Genomic DNA, 23236 nt, shown 5'->3' on the forward strand with positions numbered 1-23236 from the left:
GTCTTCATAGACAGCACTGTACTTCCAAGCATAATCCGCTAAAAGAATTGACATGTAAATTCTCTCTGTGGAGGCCAGAATTAAAATTTCTGGTGCAGAAATTCTGCCGTGGGCGCGGTGCAGCAGAATCCGGTTGAAAACAATGGGATTTTACTGCAACTGAATTTCTGAGCAGAATTTTTCCACCAGATTCAGCTCAGAAGCTTCACAAAGTCTAGAGCCACTTCTGTTGTCACATGACATACAAAAAAGTATTAGTAATTGGTATTAGTGAGTACTTGAAAAAAGTATCAGTACTCATACTCAGTCTTTAAAAAAAAGTGGTATCAGGACATCCCTAATATCATCATAGTTTTATTACACAAATGTGTTCCATTAGACCTGTTCCTGGATTGTAATATACAGTCCTGTTACTCTTGTAACCATATTTATTCTGTGTATTCATTTAAAATAGAAAGAAAATAAAGCACATATAACGACTTACACAACATCTCTCAATTAAAAGTTCAATTACTTAATTTTTTTAATAGTTTTATTTTAAATACGTTGAAGGACGTAGCCATTAAATATAAATATTGCATGGAATGGAAAAAATACCTTTCCCTTTAAATACAGCTGGCTGCTTGTTTCAGCAAAATACCAGCAGATGGCGCAAGAGTCTGTGCAATGAGCTCTCGTTTGACGCATCCCAATTATCTACATTTCTGAGTGATTCTTATGTAAGTGCTGCCTATTCCCTCCTGAGCAATGGAAATGCGGCACTTCATAGATCCTAATAGTTGTGTTGTATGGTACATGTGAAAGTCATATAAGTATGGGTAATATATGTGTATATGGCATGCACCATCCTACTGTGCATTATGTAAACCAACAACATTCATCTGATTAAGCACACCTAAGGGGTATCTTTAGGTTCTGCAATAGATGATGGGGGGGGGGATATTATATTACCTCCTTGCATTATCCTTACAATCTGTCGGTAGGAAAAACTGGTTCATCATATTGGATTTTAATCCTTTCTTAATTTGGAGATTAGTGGTACCAGATGTAATTCAGTGGCATTACTAGCACTTAGCATTTGGTGCCCTTTCCCTCAGTGTTTTTGGCTTGGTGCCCCAGATTGCGGGCAAATGTCACTTTTAGTTGGATTCACGCCCACAGGATGTGGATCCAATTGAAAACTATGGCAGAACAGAGAGCCGCTGGCTCCCAGTCCAATAATTTACTCTTGTGGCTGGAAATGATAGGGGATAAGATGTCTGATCTCTGGGGTCCCGCAGCTGGGGACCCCCGCAATCCCTCATGCAGCATCCACCTTTCTCAGCTGCACGGAGCCATGATCGCTCCGTGTCTGAAGACTCACTACCACTGGGCCAGAGTATCTTGACATCATGACTCCGCCCCTTGTGGTGCCATGCCCCACCCCCTCAATGCAAGCTTATGGGAGGGGGCGTTACGTGATGTCAGACACTAGAACGGCTAACTGCTGAAATACAGCTAACAACACACTAAGGTCTCTGGGTGGCTTGCTACTGGGCTCTATCAATAAAAATTTGTCTAAGTAGTGAATGACATGGGAACAATCAAACCTGTCTTCTAGCAACCAATGTAGCGCTTGCGCAAACTTGTTGAATAACCATGGGCTACTTTGAGATCCAAAAGTTAATTTACTGCAAAAAAATATTTGCCATGCCACCTAATCCCATGCCACTTCCACAATTCCGGCATAATGGGAAGGAGCTTGAAGGCATCCGAAATTTCAGCCTACCAATCCCCACCCCCCATACTCAGAATGACCACTATAGCCTCAACTATGGAAGCGTATTTTAATGCAAATTCCTCTGCAGGAATGAGGGAATTCATGCTAGGTGTAAACGAGGAATAAGGTGCGGAAAAATTGTAGATTCATCTCAGTTTATTACTGAATTTCCCAGTAACTAAGCCTACAGAGCTAACTCTCCATACGTCAAAAGGTGGCACATCAAAAGAACCAATAATGAACACTTTATCAATCTCCGTCTGAATCAGCATGATAACAGCTTCTGGATTTCTCAAGCCTGACCTCAATTTTTCACATTCATAAATGGGACATGGTAACGTAACAAATCCAGTATGAAAACCAGACAAAAACCCATTCACCAGAAAATTTACAAACTGACGATCTGGGTGATCTTGCAGGAAAATTTCCAGGTACGTCAGAGCTACCACTACTAGTCATGCGTTGCTTGCTTTCTGAGGACAAGCAGATCTGGGTCCTAAAGCAAACTGCACACACGTGCAACAACCTGCATTGGTTGTAGTTACATATGGCGTAATTGTAATTGTTACAGATTTGCCACTTCCCAAGATATTTAATGGGTCTGGCTAATTTGTCAACTAAACCAGAGGTCTTCTGGTTCCTAGACTGCATGGTAGATGAGGACATTCCTGGACTCACATAATCTGATACATTATTTACAGTACTGCACCATTCAGTGGTATGAGCAATTGACTGGCAACGAGCACAAACCAGCGCTTTAAGGCCACCAAAATGATTACAAAAAATCTCGGTATCAATAACTGCCAAATTGATGGTGTAATTGAACTGAGATAGTGCAGAAGCTGCCTTAGCCAAAAAAGACTTGTGATAATCGTAAAACACATGTCCCCCATATTTATGTAACTTTGTATTTATACATGTCAAGCTCCTCCCGTCTCTCTGGTTTCACGGAACAGATGACACCTTGATAAATGGCAAAGGCCATACTAAACTCGGCTAGTGACAGTTTGTGGTTTAACCTCACATCTTTAGATTTTAGCATCACAGATACCTCCCTTCATGCAATTGTTTTATTCTCGGTAGAATCGTGAGATGCAATAAGTAAGGGAGCTAAATGGATGCCCTTACTGTCTAGGATGTCTTTTTTTAAGTTTGCCGGGATAAAGTGTGCCGGCGCGATGTTAGGTACGAGAACATTGAGGCCGATTGGTGCAGCTGAAACCTGAGGTGGAGTCGGTGTTGGGGTTGACACAGGAGCTGGAGTAGGGTCTGCTGGAGGTGCCTCAACGCTCTTGTTTTCTAACGCTGCCAATCTGGTAGACAATGAGTTGACAAGAGAGTGGAGTTGCGTAATAAACGTATGAAGAGTCTGCATGAACACCTCTCCACCACTTGAGTCAGCCTGCTCAATGGGACCTGCCTGATCAGAAACTAACAAGCGATATAACTTAGCTGTAAATAAATCACTGTACTGTTTTGAATAAAGGAAGAGTCGACCATGCAACACAAGCTACCACACAAAGGACCCAAAGACGTGATGGATCAATGGTAACTAAATAACAATAGTAGCACCCAAATACGTGATGGATAACACATAACCGACTACTAGTACCTGAAACCAAATGTTCCCGATATCCAGAACTGCAACACAAACCAGGAAATTACTACCATGACTAGGAAAACTCATCCCGAGACAGCCCCATTCACCCTTACCCAGCAGAAGTGAGGGGGCACGGGTGCCGCCTCACGATCACGTGGTTGATCGGTCGGAACGAACGACCAATCGCAACCCTGCTGGGTGGTGATCGGGATGGCGTTCGGGACGGCGGGGGTCTCCTACCTTTCCCTGGACCGACAGGGGGTCCCCTCATGTGCGGTGGCGGCGACAGGAGCAGCAGGACCGGTGGCAGCGGCGGCGATCCCGGCAGCAGGATACAACAGGAGGTGAGGTCTGTTCACCTCCTGCTGTTGCTTAGCAACAACTCGCAGCATGCAAAGCCAAATGGCATGCTGGGAGTTGTAGTTTTGCAACAGCTGGAGTTCCAACTACAACTCCCAGCATGCCCTTTGGTAGTCTGTGCATGCTGCGGGTTGTAGTTATGCAACAGCTGGAGGCACATTTTTTCTATGAAAAAGTGTGCATTCAGCTGTTGCATAACCACAACTCCCAGCATGCACAGGCTACCAAAGGGCATGCTGGGAGTTGTAGCAGTGTGCCTCCAGCTGTTGCAAAACTACAACTCTCACCATGCCCTTCGACTGGCAATGCATGCCGATTGTTGCAGTTTTGCAACAGCTGGAGAAACATTGGTTGTGAAACAGAGTTTGTTACCTAACTCAGTGTTTCGCAACCAGTGTTCCTCCAGCTGTTGCAAAAATACAACTCACAGTATGCATTGAGAGACTGTACATGCTGGGAGTTGTAGTTTTGCAACAGCTGGAGGCACACTGGTTGTGAAACAGTTAAGTAACAATTGCTCAGTGTTTCGCAACCAATGTGCCTCCAGCTGTTGCATAACTACAACTCCCAGCATGTATGGTCTGTCAGTGCATCTTGGGAGTTGTAGTTTTGCAACAGCTGGAAGTACAGCGTACATTCACATGGGCAGGTTTACAGCAAGTTTTCTGCTGCAAGTTTGAGATGCGGCAAATTTTCCGCAGCAGCTCAAACTCACTGTACACCCAACCATGTGAATGTATTCTAAAAACACTACACTACACTACACCTACACAAATTAAAAAGTAAAACACTACATATACACATACCCCTACACAGTCCCCCCCCCCCCCCCAATAAAAAAAAAAAATGTCATGTACGGCACTGTTTCCAAAACAGAGTCTCCAGCTGTTGAAAAACAACAACTCCCAGCCACTGACTGTCCAGGCATACTGGGAGTTTTGCAGCAGCTGGAGACACCCTGATTGGGAAACACTGCCATAGGGTATTTTTGTCGCGGATTCAAATCCCCAATTTAGGCCTCAAATGCGCAAGGCGCTCTCTCGCTTTGGAGCCCTGTCTTATTTCAAGGAAACAGTTTAGGGCCACATATGGGGTATCTCCGTACTCGGGAGAAATTGCACTACAAATTTTGGGGGTCTTTTTCTCCTTTAACCCCTTATGAAAAGGTAAAGTTGGGGTCTACACCAGCATGTTAGTGTAAAAAAAAAAAAACATTTTTACACTAACATGCTGGTGTTGTCCCATACTTTTAATTATCACAAGCGGTAAAAAGAAAAAAAAAGACCCCCAAAATTTGTAACGCAATTTCTCCTGAGTACAGAAATACCCCATATGTGGGCGGAAAATGCTCTGCGGATGCACAACAAGGCTCAAGAGTGAGAGCGCACTATGTACATTTGAGGTCTAAATTGGTGATTTGCACAGGGGTGGCTGATTTTACAGTGGTTCTGCCATAAACGCAAAAAAAGAAATACCCAAATGTGACCACATTTTGGAAACTACACCCCTCATGGACTGTAACAAGAGGTATAGTGAGCCTTAACACCCCACAGGTGTTTGACAAACTTTCATTAAAGTTGGATGTGAAAATGGCAAAAAAAAATTTCACTAAAATGCTGGTGTTACTCTAGATTTTTCATTTTCACAAGGGAGAATTTGTAGCCCCATTTCTTCTGAGTAATAACATACCCCATATGTGGATGTAAAGTGCTCTGCGGGTGCACTACAATGCTCAGAAGAGAAAGAGCGCCATTGGGATTTTGGAGAGAGAATGTGTCCGAAATTGAAGGCCACGTGTGTTTACAAAGGCTGCGTAGTGCCAGAACAGTGGAGGACCCCCCCCCAACATGTGACTCCATTTTGGAAACTACACCCCTCACGTAATGTAATAAGGGGTACAGTGAGCATTTATACCCCACAGGTGTCTGACAGATTTTTGGAACAATGGTCCGTGAAAATGAAAAATAAAATTTTTCATTTGCACAGCCCACTGTTCCAAAGATCTGTCAAATGCCAGTGGGGTGTAAATGTTCACTGCACCCGTTATTAAATTCTGTGAGGGGTGTATTTTCCAAAATGGGGTCACATGTGGGCGGGGGGTCCACTGTTCTTGCCCCATGGGGGGCTTTGTAAACCCACATTGCCCCCGACTTCTATTCCAACCAATTTCTCTCACCAAACGCTCAATGGCGCTCCTTCTCTTCTGAGCATTGTAGTTCACCCGCAGAGCACTTTACATCCACATATGGGGTATTTCCATACTCAGAAGAAATGGGGTTAGACGTTTTGGGAGGCTTTTCCTCCAATTACCCCTTGTGAGAATGAAAAATTTGGGGTAACATCAGCATTTTAATGAAAAAAATCTAATTCTTCATTTTCCTGTCCAATTTCCGGAAATTTGTCAAACACCTGTGGGGTGTTAAGGCTCATTGTACCCCTTGTTACGTTCCTTGAGGGGTGTAGTTTCCAAAATAGTATGCCATGTGTTTTTCTTTGCTGTTCTGGCACCATAGGGGCTTCCTAAATGTGACATGCCCCCCCAAAAACCATTTCAGCAAAATTTGCTTTCCAAAAGCCAAATGTGACTCCTTCTCTTCTGAGCAGTGTAGTGCGCCAGCAGAGCACTTGACATCCACACATGGGGTATTTCCATACTTAGAAGCATTTTAGTGAAAAAATAAATTTCATTTACACATCAGAATTTAACGAAAAGTCGTCAAACACCTGTGGGGTATTAAGGCTCACTGGACCCCTTGTTACGTTCCTTGAAGGGTGTAGTTTCCAAAATAGTATGCCATGTTTTTTTTTTTTTTTGCTTTTCTGCCACCATAGGGGCTTCCTAAATGTGACATGCCCCCCAAAAACCATTTCAGAAAAACTTACTCTCCAAAATCCCGTTGTCGCTCCTTCCCTTCTGAGCCTTGTAGTGCAAGAGCACTTGACATCCACCTATGTGGTATTTCCTTACTTGAGAGAAATTGGGTTACAAATTTTGGGGGTCTTTTTCTCCTTTTATCCCTTGTAAAATTTCAAAAACTGGGTCTACAAGAACATGACTGGTCCCTGAAAAATTCTGATTTTGAATTTTTTTTTTAAAATTGGAAAATTTCTGCTGAACTTTGAAGCCATCTGATGTCTTCCAAAAGTAAAAACATGTCAACTTTATAATGCAAATATAAAGTAGACATTTTGTATATGTGAATCAATATATAATTTATTTGGAATATCCATTTTCCTTACAAGCAGAGAGTTTCAAAGTTAGAAAAATGCAAAATTTTCTAAATTTTCATGAAATTTTGGGATTTTTCACCAAGAAAGGATGCAAGTAACGACAAAAATTTACCACTGTGTTAAAGTAGAATATGTCACGAAAAAACAATCTCGGAATCAGAATAATCGGTAAAAGCATCTCAGAGTTATTAATGCATAAAGTGATAAGGGTCAGAATTGCAAAAAAGGGGCTGAGTCCTAAAGGTGAAAAAGGGCTCAGTCCTTAAGGGGTTAAAGGTACAGGACTGTCTCTCCAACAAATACAGGCTAAATATTTAGCCTTCACATATATATATCCTTTACCTATATTTTTATACTCAAAATTAACACATTGTAAGGAAAGAAATTAGCAACTGCTAACAGACACACGTGAGCAGTAATGTTACTACAGGGTATTTCTATAGGGGTCCTGGTGCCTGAGGGGGCCCAGTTGTCCCTCTGCTGCAATGAAGACACCAGTAGTATTAATGACAGCTTGATGGGTCGTATCATAGATATGCATCTGGGCCTAGGAGCTTTAGGTTATACCTCTAGACAGGAGGGTTCCATAGGCCCTGTCCAATTTTCCTGATTAAGTTATGGCTTACAATATATATATATATATATATATATATATATATATATATATATATATTCATACTATATAGAAAATTGAAATGTGTGATGGTGTTAGATATGTTATATGTGTTACACACAATCTGACAGGTCCCTCAGTGATTCAAGAGCAGAAAATATCAAGTATCAGACTCATTTGTAATTAAAGCAGAAGATGCTGAAATAGTAGGAACAATATCGTGTTGCCGAAACACGCTCATTTACATAGCACAAGAAATCCCATCTGGGCTTGAACTGAACGTGACTTGGACTTTAAGCTGAGTACAGTATTTCTTCTGCCGAGACAACAACAACATGTTGAGTGCCTACGAGCACAGTCACACGCAGCAACCATTTATTCTCCTCATTTTCCTGATGGGTTTACGATTGTGTCTCTAGGCAGTCAGCAGAAGCTCATTGGTGAACATCTGTAAATATAGCGCACCAGAAGAGGCCTACCTCATATACTGGGACAAACAACATATATGTTCTAAGCCTTTCATATATGGAGGAAATGTGAACGTCCATCACAGACTATTATAATTTATTACTGTTAGTAAAGTCCAACGTTAAAGATTTCCCTGTTATTGGCCACAAAAAATGTTTCCTGCTTTGGAAGACCCGGCCTGCAAATATATTACTCAAACAGTCCATTTTAGATGTCACTTTACATCTTAGTGTAAGGTCCAGGTATCAATACCAGGTTATAGCCCGGTTTACATGAACAGTCCAACTGTATGGTAAAGCTTTTTTGGATAAATCCTGTAATAGCTGATTTCCTCTCGTATTATTGGCTTTATATACTAAGCACTCTTTCTCTTTGGTCTGGTTGCTGCAGACTATCTTCACAGAAATATGATCTCTGCTGGCGTCTCCTCTACCAGGCCATGTCTCTCTCTGTAATGCAGCTTTTGTGGCAAGCCAGTTGTTTTCATGCAGAACAGCTCCTGTAGTGGGTTGTCTTCCTCTCTGTAAAGCAGCTCTTGTAGCAGGCTGTCTCCCTAAATGATGCTTTACTGCTGCACCACATACCACACACACCAGAGTGCCCAGCAACTACTTTACACACGTTTCTGAACAGAAACAACTTTTTTTTCTGCAATTTACATCGGTCATTAAATAGGTTGTCCGGGTTGATCCCTGATGCTTCCTTCTGTCCCCTGCATGTCTAGGAAGCATACATTTGAAGACAAAAGGGGCTAAATGTCAGTCATGATCATGCTGTGCAGCTATTGGGCATTGCCTGCAGGTGGAGTTTCTTCTCCACACAAGGATCAGGACTGGAACACGCACTCTTCAGAAGGTATATTTATATTCCTGCTTACTAGGTGTGAGGAGGTGGGTGACAAATTTGCTTAGGCAGCAGTTGCAATTAACTTTCTATTTGGAAGAATATGGCAAGCTATTGAATCTGTGTAACAGCAATGGCATCCATGTGATTAACTTTAAAGTGGGTAGTTAGATAGTCTTTAAAGCGTACCTGTTGTGGTGTCCCGGTACAGGACCTGTCCTGTACCATCCTTATTTCCCCTCAGGAAGAGTCCCTTAGGTCCATTGGGCTCTCCAGCAGGGCTCCCCCCTTGTTGTCTCATATAAATGCAGTGTATATTCATTATGTGTAACTATTGTTCATATGTATAAAGTTATACAGTTTGTATAAAATATATCAGACCTTCCCTGGTCATGTGATATACCCAGAGTTCCATGGGCACAGGAACCCCAGGCATTAGCAACCAATAGGCTTTAGTCCAGCCCCCTAGTATATAAGGGGCTGTAGTCTTTATCTCACTCTCTTGAGACCTGGACCTAAAGGGAAGCACAAAGTCCTGTATACTGCAAATTCATCTCATCTAGGCCAAAGCCTAAAGTCCAGCAGCCACTTCTAAAATGTGAGATACAATTCTCTCTACAAATCCAGTAACTACTACTCAGCTAAGGAATATATTAGTAGCACAGTGGCCTGCCTAAATATCTCAATAACTACAAGTCCAAGCAAGCCTTCAAGGTATCCTGTGTCCCGGTTGCCTCTGAAGGAACTGCATAATTGTAAAGACTGTTCCCTAAGCAGTTCAAGTAAAAGTTCCAGTTTATTCAGAACCCTTGCTGTGGACATGCCTTTATTACAAACCGTTTTTGGGTTGGTTGACGGTGGTTACCATACCGAAATAACCACATCCTGGTGTCACGAACATTAAGGGGTTGACAACACCAGGGTTAATACCACCAGACCCTGCTACATACTGCAACATTCCAGTCACCACACTGTCATATCACAGAAAAAACATAATGCTTCTATATGTTCCTCATTAGGTCATGCAGATGCTTTACATGTCTTTTTAATGTGTCTGGCTTCTGTATTTGGCTCACAAATCCCTCTGTTCTGCTGCTCACTTATTCTGACATCCACTGCTCAGGAAGTCTGCTGTGCTATATCTCTTTATTCAGTCACTGCAGGCTGCTTTGTATCCCCTCCTCTTTGTTTTCATACTGTAGTGTGATAGGACAATAGTGAGCTCAGTTGATTGTTAGTCCCGCCCTCACTTACTGGACTTTGTCCCAGCTTGTGCTTCAGTTGGGACAAAGGTGATGCTGCAGCCAGACAGGATTATGTTCTAGATGGTATGGGACCTTATTAACCCCTTAAGGACGCAGGACGGAAATGTACGTCCTGGTGAGGTGGTACTTAACGCACCAGGACGTACATTTACGTCCTAAGCATAACCGCGGGCATCGGAGCGATGCCCGTGTCATGCGCGGCTGATCCCGGCTGCTGATTGCAGCCAGGGACCCGCCGGCAATGGCCGACGCCCGCGATCTCGCGGGCGTCCGCCATTAACCCCTCAGGTGCCGAGATCAATACAGATCCCGGCATCTGCGGCAGTTCGCCATTTAAATGAACGATCGGATCGCCCGCAGCGCCGCACGGAGGTCCCCTCTCCTTCCTCCGTGCGGCTCCCGGCGTCTCCTGCTCTGGTCTGTGATCGAGCAGACCAGAGCAGGAGATGACCGATAATACTGATCTGTTCTATGTCCTATACATAGAACAGATCAGTATTAGCAATCATGGTATTGCTATGAATAGTCCCCTATGGGGACTATTCAAGTGTAAAAAAAAAAAAGTAAAAAAATGTAAAAGTAAAAGTAAAAAAAAAGTGAAAAATCCCCTCCCCCAATAAAAAAGTAAAACGTCCGTTTTTTCCTATTTTACCCCCAAAAAGCGTAAAAAACATTTTTTATAGACATATTTGGTATCGCCGCGTGCGTAAATGTCCGAACTATTAAAATAAAATATTAATGATCCCGTACGGTGAACGGCGTGAACGAAAAAAAATTTAAAAAGTCCAAAATTCCTACTTTTTTAATACATTTTATAAAAAAAAAAAATTATAAAAAATGTATTAAAAGTTTTTTATATGCAAATGTGGTATCAAAAAAAAGTACAGATCATGGCGCAAAAAATGAGCCCCCATACCGCCACTTATACAGAAAAATAAAAAAGTTAGAGGTCATCAAAATAAAGGGATTATAAACGTACTAATTTGGTTAAAAAGTTTGTGATTTTTTTTAAGCGCAACAATAATGGGTATCATTTTAATCGTATTGACCCTCAGAATAAAGAACACATGTCATTTTTACCATAAATTGTACGGCGTGAAAACAAAACCTTCCAAAATTAGCAAAATTGCGTTTTTTGTTTTAATTTCCCCACAAAAATAGTGTTTTTTGGTTGCGCCATACATTTTATGATATAATGAGTGATGTCATTACAAAGGACAACTGGTCACTCAAAAAACAAGCCCTCATACTAGTCTGTGGATGAAAATATAAAAGAGTTATGATTTTTAGAAGGCGAGGAGGAAAAAATTAAAACGTAAAAATTAAATTGTCTGAGTCCTTAAGGCCAAAATGGGCTGAGTCCTTAAGGGGTTAAAGGATGGTATGGGACCTTATTAAAGGAAACTGTCACTAAACTCACCCCACACTAACCAGAGGTACTGGCGGGTAGTGCGGGGGACGCTGATCAATATGCTGCCTAAAATGCCCGGATCCGTCCAGCCGTTCGCCCTTTATCTTCATTATTCTTAATATGCAAATGATCTTCTAACTGGCAAGGGCGGGTTACAAGGCAAACAAATATATACGTATATGTCACCTGTTCACACTTGGGCGGATGTCTTGCGTTTTAAAAGTGAGGGCTCCCAACTCACTGGAAATCCAAATAGCAAAAATGTAAAAACGCCACCAACAACTTTGCTTTATAAATTGCTTTTAGTGAAATGTTTTTTTTAAAGATTCACATTATATTAGGCAAAGTCTTTGCAACAGGTAGATATTACAAAATTTCAATTCACCCAAAGTGCACCTTCTTCGGACGTGCTCGACACTCTCCAAGCAGTAGGAAATCTTCACCCCATAGTCGGGCTTCCTTCAGTACATGGACCTTCCTCCCATGAAGGGGAACAGATTGGAGCTTGCGTCGACACCTTACGACATTTCGGAGACCACGCCTCCTTTCTCAAGTAAGGACGTTAGGGATACTTGAGAAAGGAGGCGTGGTCTCCAAAACGTCGTAAGGTGTCGACGCAAGCTCCAATCTGTTCCCCTTCGTGAGAGGAAGGTCCATGTACTGAAGGAAGCCCGACTATGGGGTGAAGATTTCCTACTGCTTGGAGAGTGTCGAGCACGTCCGAAGAAGGTGCACTTTGGGTGAATTGGAATTTTGTAATATCTACCTGTTGCAAAGACTTTGCCTAATATAATGTGAATCTTTAAAAAAAAAAAAAAAAAAATTTCACTGAAAGCAATTTATAAAACAAAGTTGTTGGTGGCGTTTTTACATTTTTGCTATCGGGGTTACAAGGCTCCATCTGGCAATGTGACTTCAGCGCCGCTCGTCCACAGCACTGCCCGGCTTATGAATATTCATGCCCTCCCTCCGCCTCTCCCTCTCTTCCCCGCTCTGTACAGGACTACACTGCGCTGAGGCTGCTTCCGGGTGTACACGGGAAGTGGCACATGCGTAGTGGAGTCCTGTATATTTGCATAGGCAGCTTTCCTTTCTTTTTTTTTATGAAGCCTCTACATTTTCACATGTTCTCTTGGGAATTAGTTAATCTAAGTTTATCCCCCCCCTTCATTCTCCTGTTTACCCCACCCAAACCCCCAGCCCCACCCCCACCTTTTTTCTATACCCTTCCCTGGTTTACTTGCAAGCTCAATAAAAGTTTTGAATAAAAAAAAAAAAGGTATTTATTAGAAAGAAGTATAATAGAAGTAGAAGTATATTAGAAAGGTTAATGTTTTACCAAGATGTATAACATATATTAAACATTTTTTAATCTAACAGTGCTTATTTAAGTTACTTGCAAAAATAACAGCATCATGTTGTAGCCCAGCTTAATGAAACAGTATATAAAAAGTGTTTTTAACAAATCCTGTAATAATGAATTTCTGTACAGTGTTCCTCAAGTTACAATATTAATCGGTTCCGGGACGACCATTGTATGTTGAAACCATTGTATGTTGAGACCAGAACTCTATGGAAACCTGGTAATTGGTTCTGAAGCCACCAAAATGTCATCCAAAAATAGGAAAAAGTGAGGATTAAACAAAAATAAGTAGATAACTAATACAGATAAAGGAAATCCTTACATAGAAAAGTAAGAAAGATCTGCTGGGAGCTGTAAATCGCTGTCTATGTAGAGGACAGGAGCTTCTTCATGGTCCTGTAAAGTACACACAATGTCCTTAAAAAAAGTAAAAAGGATCCGCCTCACCTGGTGTCCAAAGGAACAGGTAACCCTGGCAGGGTAGTACAGAACTTGTATTATTCCCCTGTACTGTAGAGGGGGGTATCCAGAGAGGAATTCAGTGCATACACTTCAGTAATACTGGTGAATGCCCATTCTGATTGGTCAGTTCCTCCAGCCATTGACACATTTCGCATATCTGGACTGTCTGTAGCATTGTATGTTGAGTCTGGTTTCAAGTTACAATGGTCCAGAAAAGATCATTGTATGTTGAAACTATTGCATGATGAGACCATTGTAAGTTGAGGGATCACTGTATTTCCCTCTATACCTTTCTCTTTGGCCTAGTTACTGCAGACTAGCTGAGGGTTCTTTCTGTGTTTTCCCTTGGTACATATGCTCACTGCTTTCTCCTTTGGAGCCTCCAGTATCAGGACATTGCAAAGGTTGTCAACCCTTCTTCATAAAAGCACTTCTAGCCACCTGTCTCTCTCTACAAAGCAGCACCTGTAACCGGCTTTCTCTTCCTCTGGACCACAGCTCCTGTAGCAGGCTATCTTCATCTCTACAAAGCAGCACTTAAAACAGGCTGTGTCTTCCTCTGAACTGCAGCTCCTGTAGCAGGCTGTCTTCATCTCTGCAAAGCAGCACTTGTAACAGGCTGTATCTTCCTCTGGACCACAGCTCCTGTAGCAGGCTGTCTTCATCTCTGCAAAGCAGCACTTGAAACAGGCTGTATATTCCTCTGAATCACAGCTCTTGTAGCAGGCTGTCTTCATCTCTGCAAACCAGCAACTGTAACAGGCTGTATTTTCCGCTAGACGGCAGCTCCTGTAGCAATACCCCACACCACACACACCAGTGTGCCCAACAACAACTCTGCAAACATGACCTGCACAGAATGATCATGATCTGCTTGCATCTGCAAATGACAATGGAATGGATATTGCAACATAATGTACTCCATGGAAGTTGTAACCAAAAATGGCAAATGAGGAAAAAATCGTGAACATTTGCATGCCAGGCCTTTTCTTCAATCTTGCATTGGCAATGCTGTCTTCATAATGGGATAAACCTATTCAGCAAAAATGGCATCAAGTAGTTTCAGGAGGCCATTATTTTATTACACAACATCTCATACCTATGCTAAATCTGGATCTTTGAATCAACCATGACCAGAACAAACTAGAGACAATTCTGCAATAACCGCATCGTGGTGATCAACAAATTGTGTGTGGTCAGTATGTAGTTGTATAGGTTTCTTATTCTGATAAATTAATAAATGACTATTAAGCATATAGTGGTGCCAAGTCGGCCAGGGCAGAAGTGTCTCCATGAAGCACTTTGGCTAATAAAAGGAAGAGTCCCTCCTGGCCCAGACATGGGGCAATAAATACGCCGATGCCGGGTTACGGATAACTGTCTTTTACAGAGGCAGGAGCAGATGGTACAATACTGACAGTACGGAGCAGAGTAGAAGGGATGCAGTTTAACCCTTGGGAGCCCTGTTGCCTTGTTGGGACTTATGTCACCCACTTGAATTAGATAGACTTGAGACTTGGAGATTCAGAGATGTCCCACGCTGACTAGGGTTCTGCTAAGGTCCAATTTCACTGACACTGCCAGGGTATGACTCACCAACTCCTGAACGGGGAACCCTTGCAGAATAGCGGAGTTGATATGATTGAGCACTTTTCTTTTAGGCTTCCCTTGGAATCTTCTAACACTTCTTCCAACTCCTTTCCACACTGCAGCTCACATGGAGCTCTGCACACAGCAGCAACTGAACTCTGAACAAGAGCTTAGCTAGCTCTTCTCTGGGGCAACTCCTCCCCACCCACACTATATACAGGGCAACGTGGGGGTTCCCATTGGGTGGACAGGGTTACCTGGTTACTCTGCATCTCCTTCTTAAGGGTACAGTACATATATAATAAAATAATACAGTAAAGACAGCAGAGTGCATAAACACAGTAAACAATAGAATTGTGGGCCCAGGGGTAGCAGGCATGCCCGATGAGTTCCGCAGCCAACAGGACAAACTTTGGTGTTGGGACACCACAGGGTGCCTCCAGCTGTTGCAAAACTACAACTCCCAGCATGTCTGGACTGCCTTTGGCTGTCCAGGCATGCTGGGAGGTGTAGTTTCACAACAGCTGGATGCACCCTGGTTGTAAAATATTGCCCATATAGGACATTTATCAGACAAAAAAAGACAGGAAAACATAGCCAAGATGGGGACAGCAGAGCAATGGTGCCAGACCTGTGAGTGATTTATGGATATTTTGTTATTTCATAGCATTTCCGCTGTTTTCCTTTAGTAAAGCGAATAGCCTTCAGAGCTCCATTTATTTACACAAGCATGGATGATTTCCCTTATTTATGATCACACATACATTCTGGGTGACGTGCGCATCCTTCATCGTGAAGCAGATGTGAGACCAGTGATAAGAGATGATGCCGCCTGTTCGTTTCCTCTGGCAGCGGCTTTGGAAAGCTGGCAGTGTTCAGTGCACTGGCCTCCCTCCATATACATCAATTACCTCTATATGGGATTCCCTATTTCCATCATTCAGCATCGAAAATGTAATGAAAGTAAAGTAGATTATAATAAGCACCGAGCGTGAACGCCGACAATACAGCTTCCTTGCAAAATGGTCACATTAACTCCTAAATACCAACCCAATTTTTCACATTTCTTTCCTGAAAGTCATATCTTTGTGCGCTGTGGGATCAAATGCTATGTTTTTTTGTTCCATGCCAGTTGGTATGCCCATTGTAAGATATGGTATCCAAGGTCACAGGGATTCAATGTATGTAAATGGGATTTCTACTAAAAGGAGGAAAGCTTGCTCTCTAGTGCCATCAGCTGGATGTGGCTACTATTAGGTTTGCAGTGGCCCAGCACACTTGGGGCCAGATTTATGAAGGCTGTTTCAAGGGATTTACACAGGACTTTTGGTGTATATTTGACGCAAAAAAGAAATTTACTAACTGCGACTTTTGTTAAACAGTTGCACAAAAAGTGGCAAGCAACCTAAAATCTACAAATCACAAATCTACACCTGAAAAAAGTTGGCTCAGAAAAAGCATCTAACACCCACCGCCCGCATCTATCACTGGTTGCCCGCATATACCACACGCTGTTGTAAGACTACAACTTCCAGCATGCCCTTACAGTGAGGACATGCTGGGAGTTGTAGTCTTGCAGTAGCTAGCTGGCAGGGGGAAAATGCGGCAGGGCAGAGGGTGGTATATGCGGGCGGCGGGTGGTATATGGGGGGGGGCCGACATGGTGGCATACTGCGGGAGGTAGGTGTATGCGGGGGTACAGCGGGTAATAGATGTGAGCGGGCAGCAGGTGATAGATGTGAGCGGGAAGCGGGTGATAGATGCGGGCTGGCAGTGCGGAGCGGAGCCTGCTGGGAACCTTGGATATAATACTATGGTATTGCCATTTTCATATTCCCCGCCTGGAGCTGTGATTGGCCGAGGGGTCTCAACCAATCACAGCTTCAGGAGGGAAAAATGAAACTACAGTGCCGTAGTTTCATATTCCTGTGAGCCAGCCAAGGAGCGGAGCGCTTGTCACCTGCGCCGCATGACTACAACTCCCAGTATGTCCTTACAGTAAGGACATGCTGGGAGTTGTAGTTGTGAGGTGCGGGCAGGTGACAAGCGCTCCGCGGCCATCTACCATGAATATAATACTACGGTACTGTAGTTTCATATTTCCCTCCTGAAGCTGTGATTGGCCGACACCCCTCAGCTAATCACAGCTCCAAGTGGAAAATATGAAATGACAATATCGTAGTATTATATTCATGGTTCCCGGACGGCACCGCTCACCACCGCCCGCCCACCCGCATCTATCTCCTGCCGCCCGTACACCACACAACTACAACTCCCAGCATGTCCTTGCTGTAAGGGCATGCTGGGAGCTGTAGTCATGTGGCGCAGGCGGGTGGGAGATGTTCGAGTAGGGGACAAGCTTCCCTGTCAACCTCTCGCACATTTCTTACCAGCCCTCACAACTACAACTCCCAGCATGCCTTTACAGTGAGGACATGCTGGGAACTGTAGTCATGTGGTGCAGGGGTGGAAGATGAGGGCTTCCCTGGCTGTTGCTAAACTACATCTCCCATGATGGGAGTTGTAGTTTAGGAACAGGGTGCCTCCAGCTGTTGCTAAACTGGAGGCTCGCTGTTGCTAAATTACAACTCCCGTCATGGGATGGGGGTTGTAGTTTAGCAACTGCTGGAGGCACCATAAATGTGATAACATATATTCTTTGTCTTTTTCTTCTCATTTCAGAACCATGTATGCAGACAACTTCTTCAGATTCAGTGGATTACGTTGATGACCAGTGTTTTTTATTTTGTTTAATATAAATAATGAGTCAGGAGAAAGCGCAGTCGGCACTACTGCACCTATCACAATCACACACACCTTGCTGGAGACGACCCTCGATGCAATGGTAACAACACACTCTGAGCTTGACCGTTACCGGTGCTCAGTGAGCAGAGACAAGTACTGCAAAAACTTAATAGTAGAAGAAGAAAAATAACTCACGGCACTCGATGGTCATGCTTCTTTCTTTAATTACACAAGAGGTGCCTTCACATGTCGGGAGGGGGTGGAAGTGAAACGGAACGACAAGTGACTACCACCTGCTTCTGCCGGTCCCTTTAATATTAATAAAATGGTTATTGAGGGCTTGCGTGGGAGTGTTTTTTGTAATCATTTTTTTTTAAAATGTGTGTTTTTTTTTTAGTTTTCTTAATTCTTAGCTTCTCAGGCTTAGTAGTCGAAGCTGTCTAATAGACAGAATCAATTACTAAGCCGGGCTTAGCGTTAGCCACAAAAACAGCTAGTGCTAACCCCCAATTAACCCCCAACCCCCTGGTAACCACCGCCACAGGGAAGAGCCGCCAACAGGCTCAGAGCATAAAAAATGGCGCTCCTGGGCCTAGGCGATAACAGGCTGGCGTTATTTAGGCTGGGGAAGGCCAGTAACAATGGTCCTAACCCACCCTGGTAACGTCAGGCTTTGCTGCTTGGTTAGTATTGTGCTGAGAATTTAAATACGGGGAACCCTATGCTTTTTATTTTCATTTTTTTGTTATTTATGCAAAAAATGTGTGTGGTCATTGTAGTCTGAAGTAGTCCTTTGCATACACGGAACTGAAATGAGAAAAAAAAAAAACATACAAAAAATGGGTTAGTACATTTAGGGAAAAAAATGAAATAAATACATATATATCGCACATTTTTGTCACAAATGCAGGTTTAGTGGAGAAAAGTCACAGAGGAGAAGAGGTGGTGTTACAAAGTGGTGTTCTGAAGTCATTTCTTGGTTTTTGCTTATGTATGCTAAAAAAAAGTGTTTTTGCTTATGTATGCCAAGTGTATCAACCCCCACTGTGATAGTATGATATATGTGTCACATTTACACCATGGAAAACAGTGTATGTAAGTCGTGTACATAAGCAAAGCTTGATAAATCCCCCCCCCATTGTGTTTATTTATTCAGCATTGTCTTGTACAAAGCTGTAGCTAGCATATTTTGTTCCCAAGGTAAGAACAGAATATTGCTCCTCCATCCACGGCCCCCACGTGCTGGGTAGGTAGTTCCTCCAATAGGTAGAAGCCCCCAGTAGGTAGGGGATTTCGCCCCTATTAGGTAGAAGCCCTCAGCATGTGGGTAGGTGTGAAATCTCCCCTATAAGTTAGAAGGCCCAGCAGATAGGCAGGTAATTTCCCCCTAGTAGGAAGGTAGGGAATCCCCTCTATCAGCTAAAAGCCCCCTCGTATGTATGGAGGTATGTAAGTAATTCTCCCCCAATTAGCTATCCCCCCCTACATGTCAGATTCTCTGGACCTGTACAAGACAGGGGCAGTGGCCACTGCACCTTTTGACCCATGGTGATGGCGGGACACTTTGGCCCAAATAGGAATAACCATACTTATACTCCTGATAATCCTTGCTTTTGTTGTGTGTTTTGCCTCGCCTAACGAAGATGTGTGAGACTGATATAGATTTAATCAGATAGCCTGGTAAGTATCCTGTTCCCTTCCAAATACAAAAATAAGGCCTTTGATTCTCTGTGCTAGCACCGGAGTAAATAACACCGACACACACGGTCAGTGGTAAAATACTTCTGATGTTTATTAAGCAGATCCCTGATTCATATAACCTCTTTCATTAGCATAAGTTCCCACCCCCTGCTAGGAGGTAAGGCATGCCACTCCTGAGACTTTTTGCGGGCTTTCTTTGTTCAAGCTTTTCAGATGATGATGGTGAGGGCCAGATGTTGTGAGCAGAGAGGGGAGGGGCAGATGGGGAAGGGGCCTCCTAAATGAATCATTTTTTTACATGGAAGGAAATCATAGAAACATCTATTACAAGACGACCATCGAGAATACTACGCCAGTGATGACGAGTGTGGACTTCGAGATTACAGATGAGGCCTATACCCCATTACAGTGCTTCAATGCCATCTATAACACCAGTGAACCATAGGGACAGCATCTGACTCCGTATGTGTAAAGTCTGAGGCTAAGGGAGTTCATGGACAAGCCATGGGTCGTCTAAAGTACACATTGGCAAAACACATTGGGGCAGATGAGTTAGGATGATGGAAATTAGGGAAAGTTAAAATGATCATTTTAAGGGGGGATTGTAATGAATATATATATATATATATATATATATATATATATATATATATATATATATATATATTGTAGGGATCAGCTCACACGATGGGATGGCAATGACAGTGTTCACACAGGCATCAGGTTTCATAAAATTCAAAAGGCTGTTTATTCACAGGACTTTGGCACATAACATAGTGAAATACAAAATAATATACACCTAAGCCTGCACGGCTCTGACTAACACACAGGATACCTCACTAAGCTAACACATAAAGTAAAGCAAGTCCAAAGCATAACACAGTTCACACCTGTGGGTTTTGGGAGCAGCTCCAGTCAGGCTGCATCTCCCAGTCTCTCCTCTCCCTTACTAAAAGTCCCAGCAAGTCTTTATATATGGCTTTCAAAGCCTCTCGTTCTTTCCATGGCTTGATCAGGTTTATGTGATAAACCTGGAAGGGTTTTCTCTTATTGGGTTGATGAACCTTGTAGTTCACCTCACTCACCTTTTCTACAACCTCATAGGGTCCCTGCCATTTTGCAAGAAATTTACTTTCAACAGTGGGCACTAAAACCAGGACCCTGTCCCCAGGTTTAAAGGCCCTCACCCCAGCAGATGTTCAATAACACTTTTATATGGGGTGGCCTCAGTCTCCCAGGTTTCTTTGGCTACATCTAACAAACCCCTGGGATGCCGGCCATAGACTAACTCAAAGGGTGAGAACCCCGTAGACGCCTGGGGCCCCTCCCTAATAGAAAACATGAGGTAGGGTAACAGACAGTCCCGATCCAGGCCATCCCTTTCCACTACCTTTTTCAACATGTGTTTAAGGGTTTTGTTAAATCTTTCTACTAACCCGTCTGTCTGTGGGTGGTACACTGAGGTTCGGAGGTGAGAGATTTTAAACAACTTGCACAGTTCTTTCATGACTTTTGACATAAAGGGCGTACCCTGGTCAGTTAGGATTTCCTTAGGGATCCCTGTGCGAGAGAACATAAGAAATAATTCCCTAGCAATACTCTTTGAGGCCATATTTCTTAAGGGCACCGCCTCCGGGTACAGGGTAGCATAATCTAACACCACTAATATGTATTGGTGTCCCCTAGCAGATTTTACAATGGGCCAAACCAGATCCATGGCAACTCTCTCAAAGGGTACTTCAATGATGGGCAGTGGCACTAAGGGGCTACGGATATGTGGTGTTGGGGCACTTAATTGACATGTAGGGCATGACTCACAGTACCTTTTAACTTCTTCATACAACCAAGGCCAATAGAACCTTTGGAGGACTCTCTCTTGTGTTTTATTAGTCCCCAAATGCCCCCCGAACACATGGTTATGTGTTATGTCTAGCACCATACGACGGTATGCTTTAGGCACCAGAAGCTGTTCCACTATTTCATTATTAACTTTGGTGATACGATACACAAGATCCCCATTCATGGCAAAATGTGGACATTTCTGTTCAGCTTCTGGTCCCTGTGGTACACCATTTATTACTGTGACATTTGTCCGTGCAGTCGCTAGAGTGGGGTCTCTTAACTGCTCGGTCCCAAAATTTCCCAGAGACACCTCTAGATCTAAGACCTGTTGACCAGGCAGGAAAGTTTCTTCTTCTTCCCCTGCTAACACCTGAAATGGAAAAAGGTCATCACTGCACATTTCAGATGTACTCACATTTTCATTTTGCACCTCATTGGTATTACGATTTTCAACGGCCGTCTCACATAACTCATTAGTAACAGGGTGAGGAACCGGTTCTGCCGGAGTTTCTTTACTGGCGGCAGAAGTATTACCCCTTTTCCACAAATCCCAAAACAACGGGAAATCACGGCCTAGTATTACGTCATACATAAGGCGTTTTACCACCCCGGCTTCGTAGGTCACAGTTCCAATTGGAGATACAAATTTTACCGGGGCCACAGGGTAAGCTACAATATCCCCGTGAATACAAAGCACCCTGACTTGTTTGTTCGGCACAAAGTTCCTATTCACAAGACTGGCCCAAACCAAAGTCACCAGACTACCCGAATCCAAAAGGGCCTTCACAGAGCAGTCATTAACTTTTATGTCACAAATATCTGGCTCAGACCCCGACCGTGGTATGGCTGCACAAGCAGGTTCTGCAAAGAGGGACTGTCGCCCTCTGGTTCCAGCCTCTTCCGTACAAGATGTATGAGGTCGTACATCTGTGACCGAGCAGGTTTGTCCATAGTGAAGCTCCAACTGTGTACTCTCCTGGCACGAACAGCTGGCGTAACACCCAGGCGGGCAAGGACCTCCATCTTTAATTTGGCATAGTCCCAAACATCTTGCTCTCTAAGATCAAAGTAGGCTTTTTGCGGTTCTTCGGCAGCTTCTCTCTCTCCGCTACTCTTTCAAATACGGTGAGGTAGGCCTCGACATCATCGTTAGGTGTCATATTTTGTAGGGCCCGCTGAACGACCCTCCTTACATTAACAGTCTCAGTCGGGCTTCTCTCCAGTTGTGAGATTTTAGCCATAACAGTCTCTCTGAGTTCAGCAGTCTATTCCATCAACACGCGGTTAGTGTCCTGTTGTTGTGCGATGGTCTGCTGCTGTACTTGCTGCTGAGCTTGAAGAGCTTGTTGCTGGGCTTGAAGAGTTTCGGTATGAAACTTCTGCTGTTGCGCCAAAGTCTGCTCATGCAGCAGCTCCAGTCAGGAGCATCTCCCAGTCTCTCCTTTCCCTTACTAAAAGTCCCAGCAAGTCTTTATATATGGCTTTCCATTAGTCCAGGTAACTTCAGCTGGACCAGATCAGGGAGGAGGGAAAAACTCGTAACGGACCAGGGAATGTGGACTGGACTTAACCCGGCATGGATCGTGCCTGATTGAGAAAACCAGGGGAAAAATAGACACCATTCAGCACTTTTCCATACACTTTATCACAATATATATATATATATATATATATATATATATATATATATATTTATATATATATATACATGTGCAGCATAAAATGGCCATTTAACAAAGCCCCATTCCCCATGCTGCTCTCTGCTCCCCCCCCCCACCCCCCATTGTGTAAGAGGAATTTCCTGACAACACTGAAGAAGCCTTGGAGCCTGTCGAAATCTAAAAGAGGACCATACCTTATATGTTATGCATATGGTATGCTAGGGCTAAGAACACCTCCCTAGTGAGGGTGTTAACTTATGTTAATTGCAATGGTGATATAAGTTTGACAACGTTTGACAACGAAGCTCAGAAGCTGAATTTT

General features: G+C 43.3%; 1 protein-coding gene across 1 annotated transcript in view; it reads left to right on the plus strand.

Moving 5' to 3' along the window:
- Window positions 1-17907, plus strand: part of EMB (embigin) — a 97722-nt gene extending 79815 nt beyond the window's left edge. Inside the window, exon 9 of the mRNA XM_056542006.1 lies at window positions 17648-17907. The gene's annotated coding sequence lies outside the window, so the exon portion shown is untranslated. The remainder of the gene's footprint in view (window positions 1-17647) is intronic.
- Window positions 17908-23236: the final 5329 nt, after the last annotated feature.

This window comes from Hyla sarda, chromosome 1, assembly GCF_029499605.1.
Source record: "Hyla sarda isolate aHylSar1 chromosome 1, aHylSar1.hap1, whole genome shotgun sequence".
Classification (NCBI taxonomy): Eukaryota; Metazoa; Chordata; class Amphibia; order Anura; family Hylidae; genus Hyla; species Hyla sarda.